We start from the raw sequence: 7720 nt of genomic DNA on the forward strand, positions 1-7720 counted from the left end.
ATAGGCGGTTGTTGGCAGCTGGCTTCCCGAAGAATGTAGTGGTCTCAGTTGCAGAGATTGTATTAAAAAGATTGCGTAGTGAAGATCGCCCTTGCCCAATGGTTGTCAGAGATAAACAGAAGGTCGCGGTGATACCGTACATTCACAAAACGGCGCATGGCTTGAAAAAGGTGGCCAATAGATCAAACGTGAAAGTAGTGTTGTCCGCACCAAACAAACTTAGTAGATTATGTAGGATGACAGATCCTTTTTGTAAGGCCCCTTCTGGCTGCGCGGTAAAACACAGGGATCCCTTCGTTGAATGTGCGGAGGGAGTAGTATATCAGATCCCCTTATCATGCGGAAACAAGTATATAGGTCAGACAGGTAGGTGTGTTAATGATAGGCTGAGGGAGCACAAACTTAAGGTAGGAAATTATCGGGACGGTCATCTGTCTGATCATTGTGAAAGGTGCAAGTGTATGCCGTTGTTTTCCGAGAGCAAGATTCTGGCACGGCACAAGGAAAAAACTGTGAGGGAGATAATCGAGGCAGATGAGATTAGGAAGGGTGGTGCAGCATGTGTCAGCGTGGCCTCAATTGATTTACTGGACAAGGAGCGTGCGTTCCTCAATGACGCGGCCTGGCACCGGGTTGGCTAGTGATGGAGCAAAATCAGAAACTCAGATGGTATAAAAGTGTCGTTTCACGTAATAAAATCAGTTGTTAGTAGCGCACTGTGCTGTCTGTTTCTCGCCTCTTTGTCCCTGTTTTTTGAGCGCTAAAATGTATTCCAAATACCAAGAGCAAACCTGGAAATTTCTAGGTCTTTGCCACATGACACTGACATTATGATGTATCTGTATTACGCAGTTGTTGTGTGGAGATCCTTCATTTGATATTTATTATTCTCTAGCGGTGCCTTAAAGAACACATGCAAAGACAAAAACATTTTTTTTTTTAAACAGCTTAGATGGAAAAAGGATGTCGTAAAACGATTTTACAACGAAGAAAAAAAAATTTTAGAGCTATATTTACGGCGCTATACAAATTTGTGGTTGGCGCCCGTGGGCACAGCGGAAAAGTGGCCCTTATTTATTATGTGACTGGCCTCTATTTATCACGTGATGCTTGCGCTCTTTCGGAAGCTTCCTATGGCCTCTAAAAGTAACTTATTCATCTTTGTTTGAAGTATAACAAAAAAACTAAGATTAATAAGTAACTTTTAGAGCTCAAAGGAAACTCCTGAAAAAAAGCAAGCAGAAGTGATAGACCTGTGCGCGGGTCAGATGACAGCGGAGACGCCCCGAAGCAGACAAACTTGTGCGGCGGTGGCAACGGCGGCGTCGCACAATGCTCAGCGTGCGGCGCGGCGGCGTGACTTAGCGGCGGTGGCAACGCAGCGCAACGCCATGCGGGCCTACCACGTGACCAGCGGTGGCTCCTGCGGCCGCCAACTACAAATTCGTTCTGAGCCGTAAATATGGCTTTAAATTTTGTTTCTTCATTGTAAATTCGTTTTATAATATTCTTTTTCCATCTAGCCTGCTTAAGTTTATTTTCCTTTACATGTGTCCTTTAACTCAAGGGTGTAGCACAGTGCACTACAATTGAGATATTGTTACCAACAAAATACACTGATTAGCCATAGCCAAAGCATTACGACCACACCTACACTCTGGGTATGAGTGCGGCTAGCTGACTCACCATCCGTGTGAGGTGGTCGGCTGGCTAGGTTGGTGGGCAGTCGGTCAGTCGTTCGAGTCGAGCAGTCAGTCACTTAGGTAGCCGGGTAGTCAGAGGGCTGGACAAAGTCCGGGTCTTGGGGGTTCTGATTGTTGTCGCAGGTTGCTTTCCGTGCAGCTCAGTCGACCTCGTAAAGACTGGCGCCTCGAGCGCTTGGAAGCAGCGCAATCGTATCCCTCGGGGTCTGGGCACCCTGCCGGAGGTCATTGCTGTGTCCTCGAGCCTCGGCAGCGATCTTTCGCCTCTTGGAGCCTGGGAACCCCGACGGAGGTCGATGGTACTTGTCCCAGAGGGTATGCGATTCGACTTCGACTGTCCTGAACCCCGAGTGTCGCCCTCTCTCACGAGCTCCTCATCTTGTTTTTTCTTCCCCTTCCGTCCTCTTTTTCCTCTTCGCTCTCTGCCCGGCAACGACCATGACACTCCCCATTACGCAAAGCCAGTGACAGACTAGCTGGACCGAACATTACCCGGAAGATGAATGGGCTGGGGCTCCTGAAAGACCCCCCCCCTCCCCCCGCTCAAATCCCCAAACCTGACTGTTTCCTTTTTTTTTTATTTTTTGCTGGGGATAAGTTAATACTTGGGTATATGCCTGATAAACAAGGAGCATCTCTGAGCTCAAGGATCACACTATGTGTTTCCAACTATCACCGATGAAATGCGGGAAGCGGCGTTCTGAAACAAATTGTGCCACATCATTGGCTGTTGCTTGTTATTGGGCCCAGAAACAGATGGCGATGAGGATGATTCTAGCAAATGATTGTTTCTATCTTCATGACCTTTGCAGTGAAAAAGGCATACACATGCATACAGGCTGATTTACCCAATGCATGTACAGGATAATTCTGCCCTCTGTGTGCCTTCTTCAAGCTCAAGGGTTTAAGAATATCCATACAAAGTTAAAGTCACTGATATTAAAAGGCCGACCTACAAAATCATAATCCGAAAGGTAGAAAAATCTTCCTTGCCACCCTTCCCATTTCCCCCTTCCCACTCTTATCTTGACGGCAGGGGGAGGGGGGGACCCCTTTTGTTGCTGTATCTTGGGGCGAGATAAGCGGGGAGCTTATTCCGGCTCATCCAGCCCAACAAAAGCATTCCACCTAAGTCAAGATAGCAGTGGGAGGGGGAAATGGGAGGGGTGGCAAGGAAGATTTTTCTACCTGGCAAGAAAATGTTTTGTAAGTCAGGCTTTAAAGGAGCAGTGCAACGATTTTAACGTTGAAAGAATTGGCATCTTCTACTTTTGACATTGTTTATCTTGTCACAAAGGACAAAAAACACCATCTCCTTTTTTCAAAATGTTGTGATTCCACCGCGTAATCGCAAGGCAAAAATTATAATATTTCCCGACCGGCGGCACGACGTCAATTGGGGACTTGTAAAAAAAATATAGAAAGTTGTGCAAATACCTGATTGATAAAAGGTATTTTTTTTATAAATCTTTTCGTTCCAACATAAATATAAATTCAACAACTCGGTATCATCGACAAAACTTTTATTATATGAAGTTTAAGTAGCGCCACCTATCCGAGGTCAACAAAACCGTCAGCTCTATCTGCTACCGCGAACAGCCGCCAGAAGCCGGAGAGAGACGGGGGCAGAGCCGGACGTGGATGGCTAAACCCGGACGAGACTTTCCTCCTCTCGCCTTGTTGATCGCACTGTGCAAGTACATAGTCACGTGGTCGCGAGCGGGTGAGTTCTCGCTGCTCACTGATGGTTCTAGAGAAAGAGCTTCACCGGAACCCTGCGCCTCCCCCATTTATGTCACAGCACACCGGCTCAGAAGATGGTGAAGGAGTTGAGAGGTGCCAAAAACCTCAATCTTTGTCAATTTTTAAAATAAAAACTGGAACATGCAGGCAAAAACGTTTTTTTCTTCTTTACTCAAAAAGGTCGAGACACCGATTCCCAAATTATTTAAGGAAAGCTCAAAAATTGTTTCACAGCTCCTTTAAGAAGATGGACAACATCTCACTTTTATGTTGGAAACATAGCAACTATGAAGGACTCTTCCGCTATCTGACTTAAGCTGTTAAATGCTATTCTATTTTTCTGAGGCAAAACTCCCAAGTAGTTCTCACCCACTCCTGAAAGGTTTAAGTGACGAAATCTGAGCGGATGGTCCGGCAAACATGATGAATGTTGTTCAGGAGCTGCATCTTCCACTAAATTAAAACATTCCATGATGGCAACACATGACACTGCCCTATACTTTCTTATGCGACACAACAGCAAGGGAGCACATTTATAAAACACAAGATTCAACTGTGAGAAGCGCAGACAAGATAAGCATATTCCACAAATCTGTGCAGCATACGTTTCCTGACATGGGTTTCACAGTCAGGACGCATAAAGATTTTAGAAACGGTTCTCAACCTGGCGCCGTTAATAAAAGGTGGGCAAGCTGAGCCAATGTCAACAACCATTCTTTTTTTTTTTCAGCTTGTTTAGACATTACATAATGTCTGCAACACCAAGGCAAAAGACGGGATAGTCTGACGAGGCCTCGATGCCGCTAAGCGAGTGGAATAACACAATATTTTAAATATAATCTCTATCGACAGGCGAGCAGAATAACATACATTTAGGAAAGCTTCAACAAAGAAAACGAAAAAATCGAAACATGTAAGAATAAACACAGCAATAGCGTCAAGCACTGTTAAGAGCAATAATACGAAATTTTTTATTTCAATTGTTGTCAGTGGTTATTATCATTTTTTTTTTTTTTTTCAATATTGTATTTGTATAGCGAAATACCAGATGTAATGAGTGTAGGGAGTGACTGTATGTGTTAAGAAAGTTTGGAACTTGATATGCAAATGTTAGGCCTAATTTTTGAAAGCACATACTTTTCATTACAAGTGTTATAATGGTGGTCAGGTCTAGTGCAGAGTGATGGATAGGTTGGCTCTTGAAGTCTATGGTCCTGGAAAATGTAGAGTCCAAGTCTATAAAGGTATAGTTTATCAAATTTCAACATTCTGTAGTTTTCAAAAAGTGGAGTGGTGCGTGAATCATAATCAGGGTTATCTATTAAGCAAACAATTTCTTTCCTGCAGAATATGTCGATGCGTGATATTTGTCTGTCATATGACCCCAGACAAGAAAGCAGTAGTAGACCTTGCTACATATTAATGCATAATAGAGCTGGTATTTGAGCCATTCCGGTAGAAGATATTTAGCAGAGGAAATCAAGCCAACTGATTTCGAGATTTTGTTTCTTATTTTGTTTACGTGGTTAGCCCATTCAAATGTTTATTAAACCATTATTAAACCAGACTCCAATAAACTTGTCGTCATCTATGCATTCAATTTCAGTATTTTTTAATTGAAGTTTAATATTTGTATCGAAAGGCCGGTTCACCGTGAAAAAGATTATATATTTTGTCTTTTTTTATTTAGCGATAAACCATTTGCAATTAGCCAGGATGAAAGTTCAAATAAATATTTGTTGACTTTAAACTCAAACTCAATAAGATTGGCTCCAGGAAAAAAAAAATTATAGAGCCCTTCCACTTCATGAAGATGGAGGACCAGCGAAGCTGCTATCTTTACGACGTCTAGGACGATGCCTAAAGTATGACGTCTAGGACGACCTCAAGGACGACTTCTAGGACGACCCCGAGGACGACGTCTAGGACGACCTCAACGACAACCTCAAGGACGACTTCTAGGACGACACCTAAGACGAACTCAAAGATGACTTCCAGGACGACCTGAAGGACAGCGTCTAGGACGACCTCAAGGACAACATCTAGGATGACTGTAAGGCCGCGGTAAATAGCGTACATGTTGTGGCCAGCAGGTGTGTTCTTTCATTACTTGTTTTCGCTCCCACGCCTTCGGCACACAAATCAACGCGGCCGCTCGGGGCACCAAAGGGCTGCTGTCAATGGCTGTCACGCCATTTCATAAACTTGGCCGCGTCTCGAGCTCGTACGTCGAAAGTCTTGCGTCAGGTTCCGGTGGTTCATGATGTTGGCCGGAAGAGCACCGGACGCGGCTCGTAAGAACGCGCCGGCGTGGACCTAGCATCGTGGGATTCTCCGCGAAACGGCTTCCCCAGAAGCACAAATGTGTCCGGCGTGCCTTTAGTTTGCTTGGGGGCTTCTGCCTACGCTCTGTGATGATGGAACGTTTTCCGGTGAGGCATGTATCGGCGATTCTCGCTATAAACATATCAGGGCTTAGACACTCACCGCAGGACCCGATCTTAATGACCCCCTCGGCAACAGCAGTGGCCTCTGGTACAATTGGTAAAGAGGGTGTCAGGGCCCGTACCCAATGGGATTCGAATTAAACCCACATTGGACAGGACGGGTTCCGGCGCATTGTCTTAAGCCCTGACCGAGCGTGTGAGAGGCGAGTTTGAACGAACCCAGGTGGCCCAGTAGTTCTGTCCCGCGGTTCGCCGCAATACTTCTGTCGTCGACGCCGAGGCGTCAGTCTGCCTTTGTAATTGCTTAAATACGTAAGCCGTGCACGGCAGTTAGTTGCAGTGCGTCATTTCCTTTCGTGTAGCTATTGATTTTGCCGTATGAGCTAAGCACGCACGCGGACTTGGAGGCGCACAGCAATGATGCCTGGTTCCTGACTTTTTGTAATGAACGCAGAGAGTCAGTAATTATTCGGACCAATAAACACCGTGAAAACATCAACCATCCAACGGCTCTTGGATTTGAGGTCACCAAGGGAAGACGCCGAGGACCATCGTCATCAGACAAGTATGAAGAACCCATAAGAAACTTTTACTACGACCTCAAGGACAACTTCTAGGACAACCTCGAGAACGACCTCTAGGACAACCTTAAGGATGACTTCTAGGACGACCTCGAGGACGCCACCTAGGACGACCTCGAGGACTTGCTTGTGCGCAGTTCCTCATATACCATATGCCTCAAGCTATGAAAGAAGTTGTTTATGGAGTCAAAAGTTTTATGAAAATCGATATATAAACCAATTGTAAAGAGCTGATTTTCTGTATTATGTACAATTTTATCTTTGATATGCAAAAGTGCTAATTCCATTGTTTTACCTTTCTGAAAGGCATATTGTTGCTTAATTATTACATTGTATTTGCAAAAAAAATTTTGGAAATGTTAGTTCATAATTTTTTAAACTATTTTCCAGAACAGAGGCAACACTGATATGGGCTTGGAGTTGCCTAAGTCATGTTTGAACCTGCCCTTACTGATTGTTGAGGCTTTTGCTATTTTTAGTTGATTAAGAAATGTACCACTTTCAATGATACAATTACATATTGGTAAAAGGGAGTGAAATTATGTGAGATACAAATTTAATGGGCATCACTTTAAGGTCCTCGACACCACAGGCTGTACTATTTTTTAGAGACATTATAAGCATTATTATTTCCTGTTGAGTGACAAGATCTAGAACGATCAAGCTTGGAAGGGTATTTTTAGGTATTTTGTATGATCACCAGGTTGACTTGTAGATGGGAATCCGCCAGCCTCTACAAAATCTGAATTAAATCTTGTTGCTAATTGAGGACCTGATGAAGTTTCACCATCTATTTTTTAATCAGGGAGGTAGCAATGCCAAGGCTTAAGTCTAATAATTTCATTAACCGACTCCCATATAATTTTTTAATCATTCTGTACATCTGTGAGTTTGAGCTAAAGAAACCTCTCCTTCGGTTTTCAAATGTCCAAGCTCAAGTGATTTCTATTCTTTTTTTTTTTTTAATTCCAATAAAATGGTGGCGTCTCGAGTTCCAACAAATCAAGAATGAATATTTTTTTTTTTTTGTTTTGTATTTTATTCTATGGAAAAGTCTCTGCGTGATCCAGGGCTTTTCAATTTTTCTATTTACTCTTTTCAATCGCAAGGGAAATGATGCCTCATTGTTCTTTGGAATTTCGTAAAATATGTTATAAGATATTTCGGGGTTCCTTTCACACAAGACATTTTCCCCAGTTGTGTTCGAGCAATGAGGCATAGAATTTACTCTATGCTTCCTCTGGTA

Source organism: Ixodes scapularis, unplaced genomic scaffold (genome assembly GCF_016920785.2).
Source record: "Ixodes scapularis isolate PalLabHiFi unplaced genomic scaffold, ASM1692078v2 PGA_scaffold1__304_contigs__length_218370807, whole genome shotgun sequence".
NCBI lineage: Eukaryota > Metazoa > Arthropoda > Arachnida > Ixodida > Ixodidae > Ixodes > Ixodes scapularis.